At 35.1% G+C, this 20430-nt stretch overlaps 2 pseudogenes across 6 annotated transcripts; both read left to right on the top strand.

The window, feature by feature from the left end:
• Positions 1-271: 271 nt before the first annotated feature.
• Positions 272-4830, top strand: LOC18595263 (putative disease resistance protein At1g12290 pseudogene; annotated as a pseudogene). 6 transcript variants are annotated; one of them, XR_016026928.1, is made up of 4 exons: positions 272-3142; positions 4002-4098; positions 4217-4264; positions 4582-4830. The product of XR_016026928.1 is annotated as a putative disease resistance protein At1g12290 pseudogene, transcript variant X6 (transcript). The 6 variants fall into 6 exon arrangements; XR_016026924.1 differs by lacking the exon at positions 4217-4264; XR_016026926.1 differs by having other exon boundaries at positions 4217-4830.
• Positions 4831-16681: 11851 nt separating this feature from the next.
• On the top strand, positions 16682-20032 carry LOC18595264 (putative disease resistance protein At5g63020; annotated as a pseudogene).
• Positions 20033-20430: the final 398 nt, after the last annotated feature.

Genomic DNA, 20430 nt, shown 5'->3' with positions numbered 1-20430 from the left:
TGACTAATGACTTTAAGCTATGAATTGCATTTAGGGTAAAAAAAATAGAAAATTGGTTAATTATTTTGAAAAAATTTGGTTAGGAATGTATCCCAATATTTGATTATTATACTGTATATGATTTTCAGACGTAGAAATATTTAGCTAGCAGAGAAGGGTTTGCCTTTCACTTTGGTCAAACGCGCATTTTCCTCTTGACTATTGGTAAAATTCATCAAATCAAAAGCAGGAATTCTCCTCAAAGCCAACAAACTCTTCTTTGTCTGTCAGTTCGAAAATCGAATTTTATAAAAAAAAAAAATACATGGGCAATTTGTGCTCAATCCAAATCTCAACAGATGACACAGTCTCTCGTTGTTGGGATTGCATAGTTGGACGAGCGAATTACACTTGTAAGCTAGACAAAAACCTTAGAGCTCTACGTGTTGCAGTGGAGGAATTGAAAGCACTAAGAGATGACGTGAATCGGAGGGTTCATTGTGCTGAACAACAACTCATGATCAAGCGGCTTAGCCAAGTTCAAGTTTGGCTTTCAAGAGCGGAAACTATGATAATGGAAGCTGAGGAATTGATAAGAGATGCCTCTACAGAAAAGGAGAAACTATGTCTCGCAGGCTGCTTCTCCAAGAATTGCAAATCTGGCTACAAGTTTGGTCGACAAGTGGCTAAGAAACTTAAACAAGTAGTTGCTCTAAAGAGTAAAGGAGTTTTTGACAAGGTAGCTGAGAACGAACCTACAGGTCCAGTGGATGTGAGACCGATTGAGCCCACCGTGGGCTTGGAATCAACATTGGCTAAGGTCTGGAGCTTGCTTCAAGACAAACAAGTTGGAATGATTGGTTTATACGGATTGGGAGGAGTTGGGAAGACAACACTCTTGACCCAAATTAACAACAAGTTGAGTGGTAATTCCTTAGATTTTGATGTTGTAATTTGGGTGGTGGTGTCTAAAGATCACACGGTCGAAAACGTTCAAGAAAAGATTGGGAAAAGGGTAGGCCTTTTTAATGGGTGGATGCAGAATAAAAGTTCTGATGAGAAAGCTGTAGACATCTTCAGGATTTTGAGTAAAAGAAAATTCGTTTTGTTCTTGGATGATGTATGGGAACGGGTGCATTTAACCAAGATAGGGATACCTTTGCCGTGCCAGGAAAATGGTTCCAAGGTTGTTCTCACTACTCGTTTTCTAGAGATATGTAATGAAATGGAAGCTCAGAAAGTCAAGGTAGAGTGTTTGAGAGCAAATGAAGCTTGGGAATTGTTTCGAGAGAAAGTTGGAGAAGAAACCCTTCATAGCCATCCAGATATTCCAGGGTTAGCCCAAAAGGTGGCTGAAAAGTGTAGTGGGTTGCCTCTTGCACTAATTACTATTGGCCGAGCCATGGCCAGCAAGAAGACACCCCAGGCATGGGAATACGCAGTTGAGGTCATGAAGAAATCTGCACATAAATTTGCAAGAATGGGACAAGAGGTGTATCCTCTTTTAAAATTCAGTTATGATAGTTTGCATTGTGACACGATGAGATCTTGCCTCTTGTACTGCGGTTTGTATCCTGAAGATGTTCTTATTTTGAAATCTGAGCTGATAGAGTATTGGTTCTGTGAGGGGCTCTTGGATGAATTTGACAGCGTAAGAAGAGCTCGATTGCAAGGATACAACATCATCGATTCTCTTGTTAATGCTTGTTTATTAGAAGAAGATGGAGAATACTACGTGAAGATGCATGATGTGATTCGTGACATGACATTGTGGATAGCAGGCGAGTCTGAAGCACCTGAAAAGAGCTTTTTTGTACAAGCAGGGCTCCAATTGAATGAAACACCAGATGTTGGAAAATGGGAAAATGTAAGAAGATTATCATTGACAGGCAATAAAATCAAAGATCTCACATCAACACCCACATGTCCTAATCTTGAAACTTTGTTACTTAACTATAATGAGTTGGAGGTGATCAGTGATGGCTTCTTCAAATTGATGCCTAATCTCAGAGTTTTGAACTTGGCAGGTAACCGGGGTCTGAGACAATTGCCAGAGGGAATTTCAGAATTGGTTTCACTGGAATGTCTTAATCTATCACGGACAGGTTTAAGAGAGCTGTCAATTAAGCTGAAGAGCCTGACGAAATTAAGATACCTGGACCTGAGATACACGGACGATCTTAGAAGAATTCCAGGGAAACTGTTATCTAGCTTCCCAAAGCTGCAAATATTCAGAATGTTTCGGTCTGGTGGTGGTTATTCTCAAGAAGAAATGGTTGAAGACAATGAGGATGGAATAGTGGAATTGGGGTGGTTGCCACATTTGAATGGAGGGATTAATGATTTTCATAATCCATACGAAACAGATGGAGACAATCTCCTGAATGATGGTAATGAAGGTCTAATAGAGGAATTGGGGTGTTTGCAATCTTTGAATACGCTGAGTATTCATATAATGAGTGCGTCTGCTCTTAAAAGATTTTTGAGCTTCCACAACTTACAAGGCTGCACTCAAGAACTATCTCTTTGTGTTTTTAAAGAGTCAAACTCATTAAATGTTTTAGCCTTAGCAAATATGCAGTGTCTAGAGAGACTAGATATCAGTGAATGTGCAAGATTGGAAGAGATGAAGATAGAGAAGGAAGGGGGAGGAAGAATGATACAAGCCTCACTGTTTCCTACCCTTCGAGAGGTTACCATATTTGAGTGCGGCAATTTAAGGGACATGACATGGATTATTCTTGTTCCAAATCTAAGATTTCTTTGGGTTGTTAGTTGCCCAAAAATGGAAGAAATAATGAGCAAGGAAAAAATGAGTGAAGCTGCAGATATGGTTAAAAGTTTGAATCCAAACCCATTTGCTCAACTACAAAATCTTACTTTACAATTTTTGCCAGAGTTGAAGAGTGTACACTGGGATGTGCTACCCTTCCCATGTTTGACAGAAATCTTTGTGAGGGAATGCCCCAAACTGAGGGAGCTCCCTCTTAGCTCGGACAGTGCTAAGGGAAATCAAATCTGCATTCAAGGAGAAAAGGAGTGGTGGGAAACACTAGAATGGAAGAATACAGCCACTCAGAATGCTTTTCTTCCTTTCTTCGAACCCCACTGATGGTGAAATAAAGAGAATCCTGAAGACATCAGAGCTGTGAGATTTTGGAAAGTAAGTTTACTTCCAATTTGTCATTATCTTCAGCTTCGATAATTCTAAATTTGTTTGCTTTGCTCTCCTTCAATTGATTTGTTGTGAAGTTTTCGAATTAGTGTGATCTATTTACATCCTTAATGAGATTGCTCTGTTGTTTTGATATAATGTCTCTTACAAGTCCTGCTTATAAAAGTCAATACTTAAAAGTCTTTAAGAACACTCGAGTGGTTAGATGGAAGTTTCAGATTCAAATCCTGAGATGGATGAAATGAAATTTATAAAATAAGAGAGTTATTTTCGATTACTTAACTCAAAATCCTATCTATGCAAAAAAAAAAAAAACAATAATTTTGTAATGTACCCCACGTGAGATACCTGCCTTGTGGCCTATGACAAGTACAATAAGCCATTTTTTAAGTGCTTGGTTACAATTTCAAGTAACTTAAGGAAGATTATTAGCTGCTATGAATGGCTAGATGAAAAGATATTTGCTGTTAATTTCCTAATCTAATAAGAGTCTGTTGACTTAATAGAAATTAAACTGTATCAGATCTCCAGGGTATTGTTACTTTATCATTGAGCCCCACACTGTGTATCACATGAGGGAAAAGTAGGGGAAAAAGAAAAGAAAAGAGGAAGAAAAAGCACTCAAATCCTTATAATATTTATGAAACGCCATTGATGACATGCGCATAACCTTAATACAATTAATTTTTTTATGGGAGTAATGGCAATTTCATTTGTTTATATGTTATCAGTAACACAAAATTACAATTGTTTCATTTTCATATCACTTGTCTTTATCTATTTCTCTTCCTTAACCCACTTAAAATTTTACTTTCTTTTGTTTGAACACTGAATTTTTCAACTGTAGGTCCAGCTAAGAAAGTTATTGAAGGCGACTTTGAGAAAATAATGAAGACTGCAAACACATGGAATGATTCAACACGCGGAATGATTCAACACACAATGTATTGTCACTTTTCTTTTCTCTTCTGTTGTTCATTTCTCTGCTATTTCTGCTGCTCAAAACCAAAGAAACTACTAATGGACTTTCTCCATTTCTCTGATAATATTTGTAATCTGCAGCCCTTCATAGTCTTTGGGGAGGTGTTGAGAAAAAAGATAATCTGACAAGTGAGTCTGATGATTGGTACAGGCTTTACTAGGAAGATAATTGTGAAATAGGGTGTTGTTTGGATTTCAATGTTTGTCATCATCCTGTGAGTACCTTTGGAAGCTAGGAATTATAAACTGTTTGAAAATATGATGAATCAACTCCCAGATAGTTGGTTCATTGTGGTTAGAATAATCTCAATTCACTTGGCATGGCAGTTAGGAACTTTCCTTGCTTTTAATGACTTAGTGGCCTTCTTAGTCTACTGATGAGTATGACTTTCCCCGATTCTCAGATAATTGTAATCCACACACATCCCTGCTTATTCTTTGTGCAGGTGCTGAGAAAAATGCATGAGAATCTGACCACAGTTTGGTGCTTGCAACAAGTCTGTTTGTTTGATGATAGCTACGTGCATATGTTAAAATCAACAGTGGAGAGGAAGAATGCTGGAAATAGTTAGAAAGAGAGGATCGATGCAGTGACACTAAACACTTACTTACAAAATGGTCTACAGTTTTCTCGAGTATATGATCTCGAGAGGCAGAAAATCAATGGAGATTATTGCAATTGCATTGCTACTGTTTTGTATGGTTGTCTTGTTTGTTATCACATTCTGTTAAGAAATCTATTTAATTGATGGTTATGAAAGAACTCATAAATGAAGTAAAAAGAGTTTTTAAGAGAAAAGCCAAAGATATCAAAAACCGATTACTGGACACTAGAGAAGATAATCATAATAACATTGCCCACTTGTCTTATAATACATTAGTTAAAAACTACAACTACTAAACCAATAGTCAAAGAAAATAATCTAACTTAGTCAACAAAGAAAAACTAGAAAGTTAGTGCAGTGATGGGCATATTCTAAGTATGGTACCTAATATATATGGGACAACCACCCATTACATGAAACGTGGCCAAGCATCACAACCAACTTCTAACATTAACAATAAAGTAACCACTTAACAATAAACAAAGCTAACAAAGCTCCACTGTTGACGCTGTGAATGACTTCAAAGCTGAGGCAGGAACCACTCTCACACATCTCCTTGGTTTGTGGCTTACAGATTCCTAATCTGGCTTTCAGATAAATGAATTTTCCTTTGCTTAATTTTTTAGTAAGGATATCTGCAAGTTGATCTTCAATGCTACAATGCGCTACCTTGATCTCTCCATTGTTCACAACTTCTCTGATAGAATGAAATTTCACTCTCGTGTGTTTAGTGCGACCATGCTGCACAATATTTTTGGCAATTGAAATAGCTGACTTGTTATCAATTAACAGAGCAGTGCCCTTTGTTTGTACGAAACCCAAGTCCCCAAGTATTTTTCTGAGCCAAAGTGCATGGTTTGTTGCTGAAGCAGCCGAGATATATTCGGCCTCCGCTAATGATTGGGCAACCACCTCTTGATTTCGAGAATTCTAGGAAAAACCAACACTATCGAACGAAAAACAAAATCCACTCGTACTCTTAGAATCATCCAAGCATCTAGCTCAATCGCTATCACAATATCCCATTAGCTCCTTGCTTTCTCGTTTTTCAAACTTGAGTCCCTACTTGACGGCTCCCTTGATATATTGCAGAACTCTTTTCATAGCTGAAAAATGAATCTCTAATGGAGCTTGCATATATTTGGATAATAAGCTTACTATGAACATTAAATCAAGCCGTGAGGCTGTTAAGTATAGTAAAGAACCAATTAAACTTCTATAAGTTAAACCAATAGTTGCTGGAGCCCCATCATCTTTATTGAACTTTGCACTATTAACCAATGGAGTTTCCACCATTTTACAAGCTTCCATGTGAAATCTTTTCAACATTTCACAAGCATATTTGCGTTGATGTACAAATATAAAATCAGAAGCTTGATGAAATTGCAAGCCTAGAAAATATGTTGTTTCCCTTAAATTTGACATCTCAAATTCTTGTTTCATGCTTCTATTGAAATCATCAAGAACCGACCCACTAGGACCTATGATCAACAGGTCATCCATATAATGAGAAATAATGAGATTATCAGAAATAGATGAATCACTTACATATAATGTAGGCTCGTTAGCACTTTTGATAAAGCCTTGAGACTTTAAATATGTGCCGATTCTATCATACCATGCCCAAAGAGCTTGTTTGAGCCCATACAATGCCTTCACAAGCTTGCAAACTTTTCCTTCATTGCCAGGTTCTACAAAGCCTTTCGATTGCTTGATGAAAATGTCTTCAGATAATGTGCCATCCAAAAAAGCTTATTTGACATCCATATGCTAGAATTTTTCACCCTTTTCTTGCTGCTATAGTAGTGAGTAATATTATTGTATCGTGTCTAGCCACTAGAGCGAATGTTTCCCAATAATCCACCCCATAAACTTGAGAATACCCTTTAACAACTAACCTGGCTTTATATTTGTTGATTGTTCCATCAGCATTCAACTTTGTTTTAAATATCCATTTAACTCCAATGATATTTTGATTTGATGGTTGATCAACAAGGACTTAAGTGCCATTTTTTCTGATCATTTCCATTTCAATCTCCATGGCTTGTCTCTAATTGTTTTCTGTTGATGCTTCTTCAAAATTAAAGGGCTCAATTATAGCAATATTGCATCTGCTATATACGTCTTGCAATGTTCTTGTTCCTTTGACTACTAAACTTTCATCTTCAATATCTTCTTCATGATTTTGTTCATTCAAAATTGCATCATCAAGCAAGTTCAAATTCTTTGACATTCCAATAGCATTTTTTTCCCAATTCCATCTGTTTTTCTCATCGAACCAAACATCTCGACTGACAGATATTTTCTTGCTTTGAACATTGTAAACTTGATATCTTTTGGAGACACTGTTGTAACCAAGGTGAATACAAATTTCTATATTGTAATCTAATTTGGTTCTCTTTTGATCAGGAATTTTCATATAACAAATCCACCCGAAAAATCTTAGTTGAGTAACAGAGGGTTTTTCTCCGAACCAGATTTCATGGGCATTACGATTTTTAAGACTGCCTAAAGGCAAGATATTAAGCAAATTCACTGTGCTACTTGTAACTTCTGCCCAAAATGACTTGGGCAATCTTTTCTCATGTAATAAGCAACGTGTCATCTCCAATATGGTCTTATTTTTTCTTTCATAGACCTCATTTTGCTAAGGAATGTATGTTATTGTTAACTGATGCTTGATTCCCTTTTCTACAAGGTAAATCTTGAAAGTATTTGAACAGAACTCTAAACCATTATCAGTTCTAAGGACTTTCAAACTTTTTTCAGCCTCATTCTCCACCAGCGCCTTAAAGCCTTTAAACTTCTCAAATACTTCTAATTTATTTTTTAGAAAATAAATTTAACAGTATCGAGAAAAGTCATCAATAAAAATGATATAATAGATGCTACCACTTAGTGAAACAGTATTAACTGGACCACCAACATCAGAATAAACGAGTTGTAATTTGTCATTTGTTCTTAAGGAACTTGAAAGGGGAAATGGCATACGACTCTATTTGCCATGCATACAAGTGCTGCAAATTTACTTAAGAATGGACACGCTAGGAAGTCATCCAACAGTGTTAGAATTAATCATGTAACTCAAAGATTTAAAGTTTACATGTCCTAACCTTTTATGCCACAATTCAGCATCAATTTCTTGACCAACACAGGTAGTATGCTCAATTTTCATTTAGTCAATAGAGTAACATCGATTTCTCATTTTGACTGTCATTACCTCATCACTAAATGAATCAAAAATTGTGCAAAATTCTTCTTTAAACAAAAGTGCATAGTGATTTTCACCTAGTTGACCAACACTTAGAAGATTTTGTGTCACTTCAGGCATATAATAGACCTTTGAGATGTATTTGGTGCAGTTAATTGTTTCCACAGCTACTGTTCCTATTCCCATAATCTTCAAATAAAGTCCATTCCCAATTCTAACTCTTGCCCTGAAGTTTCTATCAAGTTTGGTAAAGAGTTGGTCATTCCCTGTCATGTAATTGGAGCACCCACTATCTATAAGCCATGTGTTCCTTTCCTTATCATTAGCAATCTGAGCCAAAAAAAGTTGTTCTTCTGTTGCATTTACTTGTTTTGCAACTGCTGCCTTTTCATTTGTGTGACCATTCTTGGCTTTATATTTCTTTTCGACATGACCGAATTGGTTGCAAGACCTACACTTAATGATAGGCTTGTATCGACAATATTTAGGATTATGGTTCTTTTTTTTTTTACAATGCTGATAGGGAGGAAATTTATTTCCCTGTTTGTTTTGCTTGCCATCACCATTATTCTTTTCTTTTTTTCGCCTAGTGTTGTCATGTTTTTTAGCACTGTAGTTGCTAAGTCTGAGATCTTTTGTCTTTGCTATAAGAGCACTCTTAACACTCTCTTCTTGACGAGTGGCTATCATTTGTTCTTGTGCTTGTAGTGCATTTACCAATTCAGTCACTGAGAGTTTAGACATATCTTTCGAGTCTTCCAATGAGGAGATTTTTGCTTTAAATTTTTCTGGTATGTTAACTAAAAATTTATGCACAATCCTTCTATCAAAGAGCTCCTCACCTAATAACCTCAGTTGATTGATAATCTTTAAGACTTTTTCAGAGTAGTCTTTTATGGTCTCATCTTCCCTCATCTTTAGTACCTTAAACTCCCTTAGTAAATTGAGTAGTTGAATTTGTCTTATTTTATCATTGCCATGAAATTCCTTTTTCAGCTTGTCTCAAGTTTCTTTTGGAAATTCACAAACCATAATTCTTGTGAAGATTGAGTCAGTCACAACAATGTGCATACAAGAGATAACCTTATAACGCTTAGCCACCTTTTCGCTGTGCTTTATCTAAGTGATGGTAGGATTTGTGTGCCTCATAACCAGGTGTTTTTCCCCAACTTCTATTAACCTGCCACAAATCAGAGACTTGGAGATAAGCCTTCATCTTAACAACCTATATAGGGTAATTATCTCTAATAAAAACAAGTGGAGTGAGGCATTGCAACTTGCCTAAGCCATGAAAACACAATAAGATACTGATTTTCACACTTGAAGGAAAAAAATAAAATTAGGTCCTTCAAGATCCTTTTTACAGCTCTGATACCATGTTAAGAAACATATTTAATTGATGGTTATGAAATAACTCATAAATGAAGTAAAGAGAGTTTTAAAGAGAAAAGTCAAAGACATTGAAAACTAATTACTGGACACTAAAGAAGATGACCATAATAGCATTGCCCACTTGTCTTACAATACATTAGTTAAAAATTGCAACTACAAACCAAAAATCAAGGAAAATAATCTAACTTAGTTGACTAAGAAAAACCAAAAAGTTAGTGCTGTGATAGGCACATTCTAAGTCTGGTACCTAGTATAGGATAACCACCCATTGCATGAAACGTGGCCAAGCACCACAACCAACTTCTAACATTAACGATAAAGTAACCACTTAACAATAAACAAAGTTAGCAAAGCTCCACTGTTGACGTTGTGAACGACTTCAAAGTTGAGGCATAAACCATTCTCAACACATTCTATGATTGAATTATTTAGCAAATATTTTTTAATTTATATCAATCAAGTAATCATTATCAGTTGGTATGGAGTAAAAGAATAAACCTTATTCCTTGTACATCAAATCTACCTGTTGCATTTTAGTTCTTATCATGAGAAGTCATATATGTTGCTTAGAAATTGAATAAGGCCTTCTAATTTTCTTTCAAAAGTAAAAACCAAGAAATATATTCAATCAAAGAGTATGCATTTTAGCTCATCTACATATCTTTCTGCCGTGTTTAGTGTTTGCTATTTTTTTTCCATTCTTTTGCTTCTAAATTGATTTCATCATTTACAAAATTTAATTTCTATCAGCAATTATGACAGAAGTTGTTTTGTGGAGAATGCTTTAATAATTTTTTGGATGTAAATCAATGGATGCATCAATGGGTCTACTCATAAACGTCAAAATACACACTATATTGTATTATGAAGATGCTAAGAATCTAAGTGTTATCCTAAAAATACGTGTCATCAGGCATGAGCTTCAGGCCTCAGTTCATTTTCCCAACTAAGAAAATGAAGGCTTTGCATTCTGGATGTTAAAATCAAATAAGCTTCAATATCATATAAATGTTTAATTTTAATAATTAATTGATATTGAAGCAATATCGGAAGCACTGACAATTGCATCGGTGGTAACTCCAATAGTAACACCAATAATAGCAGCAATTCCAATATCACCTCAACAGTCAAAATTATGCCTAAAACAATGTAATAGACAGTCAATGCCTAAACAACAGGAAACAAATTTTATCTTGAAGACAACAGAAGAAAGTTAAAAATAAAAACATACACAGAAAGAATTAAGCTAGCAAAATTGATCTATGCACTATACTTTAGCAATAAATTAAGTAAACATTTACAAGGCTAAAGTCAAAGGATTTGTTTAATCTTTCATTGATTGTATTTTTTGTATTTCTTAATATTGGAGAGTTTTTTCATGTAGAACTCTCCATTATTTGTAAAGTGTATATAAAAAGAAAGGAAGGAATGATTTTTCACCTCCATAACAAGAAGTACTTATACTAGTTATAACAGTCTCCTTATTCTTTCCACTTTTGCTAATATTTTGCAATATGATATTGAAACTTTGTTTATCAACCAAGATCAGTTTCTCAAATCATGAAGAAACAAGATTCAAACAGTAGCAAATAAATGCAGCAACATACAAGAATACAAGTTGCTCTGTAAATAGAAAAGAAAATAAAGTTGAAACTCACAATCTCGATTATATGAGATGAAAATAAGAAAAAAGGAAGCACGAAGCACACCGTTCATTAAAGGAGAAGCGGCATCATTTTAGCTATGTTTTAAGTTATTGTTGATAGCTTTGTAATTGTTAGTTAGTTGAGTAATTAAATAGTTAGTTAATCTATTTTGTCCTTTTCTGATTCAGTTGTAAAGTCTTTGTATAAATAGACCCATGTATACAACTTTTCAATAAATAAAGAATCAATTATTCTCAAAATATTCTCTGCATCATTCCTCATCTTTCATCATGGTATCAGAACCATTAAAAGCTCTGTAAAGCTAGATTTGGGAATAGAGCAACATTTTTACAATAGCTGCACCTTTGCTACAGCCTTTCTTCATCAGTTGTCTTTTCCAACTTATTAGTAAGTTTAATCATTCATCTCTTTATTGACTTTTACAATTTCATAGAGGATTATGTCAGAGTCAATTGAATCGAGACCCCAGGTCTCACAAACTTCTGCTGATTCGAGATCATCAGTATCTCTTATTGCATAACCACAATTTCCATATAATTTACACCACATTGATCACCTAGGATCAATTATGATCACTCTTAAACTAACCTCCAGTAATTCTGTGGCTTGGAGTCGTTCATTTCTATTAGCACTATCAATTAGAAACAAGATCAGGTTCATCAATGGTACAACACCAAAGCTTGAGATCATAGATCCCATTCACCCCTCTTGGATCTGGTGTAACAACCTATTAGTAGAATGACTTTTAGAATCCATCGCACAACCTATTGCTTCAATAATATTCTACATGGATTCTGCAATAAAAATTTGGAACATACTTAAGCAAAACTTTGCTCAACCCTGATGACATTAGAATTTGTAACCTACAATACACATTGGGCAGTATAATATAGGGGTCAAAAAATGTTGATGCATACTTTCTTGAGTTCAAAGAGTTTGAAAAGAATTGAGAAGTTTTCAACCTTTACCACATTATGAGTGTGGAAGATGTAATGTAAACTTTTTTAAGAAGTACAATGATCAATACCACAAAGACATGGTATTCAAATTCTTGAATGGTTTGAATGACTCATACTTTTCCATAAGGTCACAAATCATTCTCATGGATCTTATACCAAGTTTAGATAAAGTCTACAGCCTTGTTTTAAGAGAAGAAAATCAAAGAGCTTTGGTGATTCAAACACAACCTACATTGGAGTCATTTGTTATGTTAACTACTAGTGAGGCAAACAAGAAAGACAGAAAAGACTTATAGTGCACACATTGTGGTATAATGGGTCACATTAAGGAGAAATGCTATAGGTTGATGGGGTTCTTAGAAAATTTATATTTACTAAGACAAAAACAAATTTCAAGAAAAGGAAGACTGTAACAAACAATGTTATTGGTATAAATGACATTTCATTTACAGCAATATAGTCAAAACAGATAAATGAGTTAGCTGGTAATGGTTCTATGTCTCAATTGACAACAATTATGCAACAAGTCAACAAGCTCATGAACTCTTTAGTGAGAATAGGATGACTTGCAATGATGGTAAGATTTCTTCACCGAAAAGCCCTTAACACAAACTATCCTTGATCAACTCCGCTTTTTAGGTATTGTAACTAATCACCTTTATTTAAACACTCAAATTAATTTGCTACATAGTTTTAAGCATATTAGTAACCTTTTGATTAAACAAGATAGTTGGATCATGGACTTTAGTGCTTCATATCATATTTGTCATTCTTTAGATAGATTTATCTTTGCTGAACCAATTGATAACCATTTTGTGCACTTGCCAAACAATGGTAGAGCTCCAGTTACTCACATAGGAACTAATAGCATAACATCTCTATTGACACTTAAAAATGTCCTTCGTGTTCCTAGCTTTAATGTTAACTTCATATCAGTGAGTGAATTAACCAAATCAAAGGATTCATGTCTCTTTTTCACTAATAAATACTGTATTATTCAAGATCTTCTATCATGGAGTTTGACTGGGGTTGCTAGGGTGCTTTCAAGCCTCTATCTGATGTAGGATAATCACGTTGAACAAGATTTTTCTTATTTTTGTTTTAAAAACTTTATTAGAAATCCTTCTGTTTTTTTTGTAAATTCTTTTAAGCCAAAGTACATAGATTTTGATATATGGCACTTTAGATTAAGACATGTTCTAATAGAAAAAATTAATGTGTTTCATCAAAGTTTTCCAAAAATTAACTGTTCAACTGATTTGTTATGTGAAGTATGTCCAATGGCAAAACAAAAGAGATTGCCATTTTCAGTTCATGTTCAAAATACCAAAGCAGTTTTTGAAACAGTTCCCATGGATATATAAGAACCTTATGAAGTTCCTATTTTGAATAGACATAGGTATTTCTTAACTATTGTGGATGATTTCTCATGTATCACTTGCATATACTTAATGAAAACCAAGTCAGAAGTGTCATCAATTATATTTCTTTTTACTAGTCTTGTTCAAAATCAATTTGGCAATTTTATAAAATGTTTAAGATTAGACAATGGAAAAGAATTTGAGCTCACTAATTTTTATAACAAAAATGGTATTGTTCATCAACTATCCTGCATTGGTACACTACAACAGAATGGTGTTGTGCAAAGGAAACACCAACACATTCTTGGTGTGGCAAGAGCTTTGAGACTTCGATCAAATATGCCACTTAAATTTTGAGGAGTTGCAGTTTTAACTGCCATATATATAATCAATAGAGTACCAACTAGAGTTCTGCAAAACAAATCACCTTATGAAATACTCTTTAAAAGGCCACCTTCATTTAGTCACTTCAAGGTATTTGGAAGTTTATGTTTTGTCTCAACACAATCCCAACATAAAAAGAAGTTTGACAGTAAGGCCACTAAATGTGTTTTCATTGGCTATCCAAACCATGTCAAAGGCTACAAAGTATATGATCTTCAAGTTAAAAGAGTCCTAGTATCCAGAGATGTTTTTCATGAGGATACTTTCCCTTTCTAGTATACAAAGCATCGTAGACAAGATATTGTATTTCATCAAACATTGGACATACATGTTGTTCCTTTTGAATTTTTATTCAAATCCTATCAATTCTCATTCATTTGATCAACCTCAACTTGAATTATGTCTTAATGAATCTTCACCAACATCAGAACAGACTTTCAAACAAACAAAATGATGAAATTTTCCAAAATTCATCATCTAACAATAGTACTAGTCAACTTGAAACAAACCATAATCCTGATCCAATTCAGCCAATTAGAAGAAGCACAAGAGTGAAAAAACATACTAAAATACTTAGAAGCATACTAGCTTGATTTACCTTCTTATACTAGTACTGTTACTTCACATCCTATATCCAAATTCATTTCACTACACAGTTTGTCACCAGCATATCAAACATTTACTATATCTTTGTCAAACATACCAGGCCATGCATCTTATCATCAAGCAGTAACACATTTACATTGAAGAGAAGTAATGAAGGTTGAACTAAAGGCTTTAGAAGAAAATAACACTTGGGACATAGTACTATTATCTGCTAACTGTCATACTGTTGGTTGTAAGTGGGTTCACAAAACCAAACTAAATGAAAAGGATAAAGTGGAAAGGTACAAGGCAAGGTTGGTGGCAAAATGATATAGTCAAGTAATTGGCTTTGACTATCAAGAAACCTTTAGTCCTGTGGCCAAACAATCTACAGTGAGAATATTTCTTGCACTTGCAACTGCAAACAACTGGACACTAAATCAATTAGATGTAAATAATGCATTTTTACATGGAGATATAAACGAAGAAGTCTACATGGAACTATTAGAGGGATATAAGGTTAAGAGGGAGCATTTTTATGGATCAAAATTAGCATGTAAACTCCACAAATCTTTGTATGGACTTAAAACAAGCCTTAAGATAGTGGAATGCTAAATTAACCTCCTCCATCATTCACTATGGCTTCAAGCAATCACTGTCAGATTATCTTTATTTACCATGAATACAAGTGATGGTGACTTTATAGCTCTGCTGACATATGTTGATGACATTCTTATTGGTAATACTTCTACTCAAGTTGCAGCTGCTGTAAAAGAATACTTGTTCTCACAGTTTAAGCTTAAGAGTCTTGACACAGCAAAATATTTCCTTAGTCTTGAAATAACAAGGTCACCACAAGGAATTTAGTATGTCAAAGAAAATACACACTTGACTTGCTAGAATAACATGGTTTTCTTGGAGCTAAACCAATATCAACACCATTGATTATAATGTGAAGCTAAGAAAAGCAAGCAAAGAAGATAAGTTAGCAGATCCTACAAAGTACAAACAGTTGATGGGAAAACTTCTTTATTTGACTTTCACAAGGCTAGACATATCTTATGCAGTACAAAGCTTGGTTCTGTTCATGGACAAGCTAGCACATGAGCACTATATAGGCACCTGTAGAGTATTGAAGTATTAGAAGGCAGCATCTGGTCAGGGAATTTTGATGGAAGCAGAATCTGATTTGAGGATTTCAGCATATTGTGATAGTGACTGGGCAAAGTGTCCAGAGAGAAGGGATTCTATTACTAGATATTGTGTGTTCATTGGAGAATCATTAGTAAGTTGGAAGTCTAAGAAACAGCAAGTGGTAGCATGGAGCTCAACTGAGGAAGAGTATAAATCCATGGCAACCACCTATTGTGAGGTAATTTAGGTAAAAGGTCTGCTTGCTAATTTTGGTATTCAACACAAAGATACAATAATGCTTCACTGTGATAATCAGTTATCCATTTATATCAGTCGAAATCCAGTCTTTCAAGAAAGGACAAAACATAGAGAAATCAACTGTCACTTCATTCGAGAAAAGATTTGGAGTGGGGTAATTGAACTAGATTATGTACCATTAAAACTTCAAGTTGCAGATGCATTTACAAAGGCTTTGCAACTTGGACAATTTCAGATATTGCTAAACAAGATGAACATTCACAATGTTCATGGTTCTTCTTGAGGGGGAGTATCAACCAAGATCAGTCTCTTAGATCATGAAGAAACAAGATTAAAACAACAGCAAATAAATGCAATGGCATACAAGAATAGAAGCTGTTCTATAAATAGAAAAGAAAATAAAGCTGAAACGCATCATCTTGACCATATGAGATGAAGAGAAGAAAAAAGGAAGCACGAAGCACACGGTTTCATTAAAAGAGAAGCGACACCGTTTTAGCTACGTTTTAAGTTACCGTTGATAGCTTTTTAATTGTTAGTTAGTTGAGTAATTAAATAGTTAGTTAACCTATTTTATCCTTTTCTTATTCATTTGTAAAGTCTTTGTATAAATAGACCTATGTATACAACTTTTTAATAAATGAAGAATCAATTATTCCCAAAACATTCTCCACACCATTCCTCACCTTTCATTAGTGTTGAACTTTAATCACCATTGATCTTTCCTCCATTTCTTAAGAACAGTTTATTTTAATCCAAAATTCAAGGTATTAGATAAAAATAGTCGATATTTAATTAATAAAAAAATTATCAATTATGCAAAATTTACATTAATAATTTTTCGATGTTAATAAGAAAATAAATAAAAATTAATCAATATATTTTATTTTAATTAGAAATGATAATATATATGTTTACACGCTTTATCAAAAAGGAAGGAAAAAGGTAGTTTAGAATACCTCATTTAAGTAATATTTTATTGTCACCTACTTATTCTTTTAATCATTGATACAAATTCAACACAGCTGGCAAAAATTAAATCAGGGTCCAATCCAACAAAGCAGACAGCAATATTACTGGTTTATTACAAAGTAAGTCGACATACATTCTGGACCTTAGATCTCGTAAAAGCCTTGATCTTCCTCCCGATAACTCATAAATTCATCAAGTTAAGCAGTAATTCTAATCAAAGCCACAATTCCATTCTTTGTTGTAAGTCAATAAAAAATTTCATCAAGTCATGGGAAACTTGTGCTCAATCTCAATCTCAATGGAGGATACAGTATCTCGTTGCTGGGATTGCATTGTTAGGCAAGCAAGTTATATGTGCAAGCTTGAAGAAAATCACAAAGCTCTGAGTCTTTCCTTGGAGGAATTGAGAGCGCAAAGGGATGACGTGAACCGGACGGTTGACTGTGCTGAACTACAACTTCTGAAGCGGCTCAGCCAAGTTCAAGTCTGGCTTTCAAGAGCGGAAACTATGATAACAGAAGTTGAGGAATTGATAAAAGATATCCCTCAAGAAACTCAGAAATTATGTCACGCATGCTGCTTTTCCAAGAATTTCAAGTCTAGCTACAAGTTGGGTCAACAAGTGGCTAGAAAACTTGAAGAAATGGATGATCTAAAGAAAAAAGGAGTTTTTGACAAGGTGGCTGAGAACCAACCTGTAGCCCCAATGGATGTAAGACCTATTGAGTCCACGGTTGGCTTGGAATCAACATTGCTTGAAGTTTGGAGCTTACTCCAAGAAAAAGATGTGGGAATTATTGGTTTATATGGCTTGGGAGGAGTTGGCAAGACATCACTCTTGGCCCAAATCAACAACAAGTTTTGCAGTATGCCAGTTGGTTATGACATTGTGATTTGGTTGGTGGTGTCTAAAGATCACACTGTTAGCAAGATTCAAGAAAAAATTGCAGAGAAAATAGGCCTTTCGAACGATATGTGGAAGATGAAAAGTTGTGATGGGAAAGCTAGAGATATCTTTACAGTTTTGAACAAAAAAAAATTTGTTCTATTCTTGGATGATTTGTGGGAGCGTGTGGATTTGATCAAAGTAGGGATACCTTTACCAAGTCTGGAGAATGGTTCTAAACTAGTTTTTACAACTCGTCATCTAGAGGTATGCGGTAAAATGGAAGCTCAAAAGAAAATCAAAGTAGAGTGTTTGGGAGCAGATGAATCGTGGAAATTGTTTCAAGACAAGGTTGGAGAAGAAACCCTTGATAGCCATCCAGACATTCGAAAGCTAGCTAAAATGGTGGCTGCAGAGTGCGGTGGACTGCCTCTGGCACTAATCACAATTGGTCGAGCCATGGCTTGCAAGAAGATACCTGAAGCTTGGAAATATGCTATTGAGGTTTTAAAGCAATCTGCACACAGATTTGCAGGAATGGAGGAAGAGGTATTTTCTCTTTTAATATTCAGTTATGATAGCCTGCCTTCTGACACAATGAGATCATGCCTCTTATATTTTAGTTTGTATCCTGAGGATCATGTCATTAACAAACGAAATCTAATAGAGTATTGGTTTTGTGAGGGGCTTTTGGATGAATTTGACAGCATGCGCAAAGCTCTATTGCAAGGATACAATATTATTGATTCTCTTCTCAATGCTTGTTTATTAGAACAAGCTGGAGAAGACTATGTGAGGATGCATGATGTGATTCGTGATATGTGTTTGTGGATAGCATGCGAGCGTGAAGCAGTTGAGAAGAGATTTTTTGTTCAAGTAGGGCATCAATTAGGTGAAGCACCAGATGTTGGAAAATGGGAAGGTGTGAGACGAATGTCATTGATGCGAAATCAAATAGTAAATCTTAGGTCAACACCCACATGCCCTAACCTTCGAACTTTATTTCTCAACAAGAATACGCTGAAGGTGATCAGTGAAGGCTTCTTCAAGCTCATGCCTAATCTGAGGGTTCTAAACCTGTCAGATAACACTGATCTAAGAGAATTACCAGAAGGAATTTCAGAATTGGTTTCACTAGAGTATCTTAATCTATCAGGTACAGGTATAGAAGAGTTACCGGTTAAGCTAAAGAGTTTAACAAAATTCAAATGCTTGGACTTGAGCTCCACAGAGAATCTGAAAAGAATCCCACAACAACTGATATCTAGCTTTTCAATTCTGCAAGTATACAGAATGGTTGGCTCTGGTGTTTATTACCAAGACGGAATGATAGAAGGCAATGTCCTGAATGGAGGTAATGCAGGTCTAATAGAGGAACTGAAATGCTTGCAACACTTGAATATGCTGAGTATAGAAATAAAAAGTGCTTTTGCTCTTGAAACATTTTTAACCTCCCGCAATTTACAAGGATGCGCTGAAGAACTAGTGCTTCGCAATTTTCCAGAGTCAAAGGTATTGGATGTTTTATCTTTAGCAAACATGGAGCGCTTGGAGTTCCTACATGTTGCTAATTGTGATAACATGGAAGAAATGAAGATAACAAGGGACTTTGGGGAAATGAGAATGGCACAAACTAATACTCCTTTTAACTCACTTGGTCGCGTTTTCATAGAGCGATGTCGCAGACTGAGGGACGTAACGTGGCTGACTTTTGCTCCTAATCTGACTATGCTTTCTGTTCATTGCTGTCCTAAAATGGAAGAAATAATGAGTGAGAGAAAATTGAATGAAACTGAAAATGTGGTTGGAATTCCATATCCCAACCGATTTGCTAAGCTAAAAGAGCTTCATTTGCGGCATCTACCACAGTTGAAGAGCATATGCAGTGATGCCTTACCCTTTCCATGTTTGACAGACATCTCGGTGTTCAAGTGCTCAAAACTGAAGAAGCTCCCGCTCAGCTTTGACCCAGAGCGAAATAAAATCAGCATTCAAGGAACGCTGTCCTGGTGGAAAGAGCTAGAATGGGAAGATGAAACCGCTCGAAATAAATGCCTTTTTGTCGACTCTAGCCTTGGCCTATGGTGAAATACAGAATATCTAAAAGACCTCAAAGGTTTCTGATTAACAGAAATCTTTGTCAGAGAATCCCCCCAACTGAACTCTGACAATGCCAAGGGAAATCAAATCTGCATTCAAGGAGAAAAGGAGTGGTGGGAAACGCTAGAATGGAAGATAAAGCCACTCAGAATGCTTTACTGCCTTTCTTCGAACCCCACTGATGGTGAGGTAAAGAGAATCCTGAAGCAATCAGAGCTGTGAGATTTTGGAAAGTAAGTTTACTTCCAATTTGTCATTTTCTTCAGCTTTGATAATTCTAAATTTGTTTGCTTCGCTCTCCTTCAATTAATTTGTTGTGAAGTTTTCGAATTAGTGTGATCTATTTACATCCTTGATGAGATTGCTCTGTTGTTTTGATATAATGTCTCTTACAAGTCCTGTTCATATTATTATTGTAATTTTTTAGTTATCTTTACCTTTATTTTTATTATAAGATTAATAGACATTATTATTAGATATAAGTCAATACTTGAAATCACTTCAAACACCCCCTAGAAGTTAGATGAAAGTTTTAGATTCAAATGCTGAGACAGGTCGATGAAATTTATGAAATAAAATAAAGTTATTTTTAAGTACGTACCTCAAAGTCTTTATCTATGAAAAGAAATAATACTTCAGTAATGAATCCCATGTCACATGCCTGCTGTGTATCCTATAACAAGTACAATAAGCCATTTTTTAAGTGCTAGGTTACAATTTCAAGTAACTTTAAGGAAGATTATTAGCTGTTATGCATGGCTAAATGAAAAGATTATTTGGT

Source organism: Theobroma cacao, chromosome 6 (assembly GCF_053813885.1).
Source record: "Theobroma cacao isolate CCN51 chromosome 6, ASM5381388v1, whole genome shotgun sequence".
Taxonomy (NCBI): Eukaryota; Viridiplantae; Streptophyta; class Magnoliopsida; order Malvales; family Malvaceae; genus Theobroma; species Theobroma cacao.
This window is presented reverse-complemented; position numbering and strand designations above follow the sequence as displayed.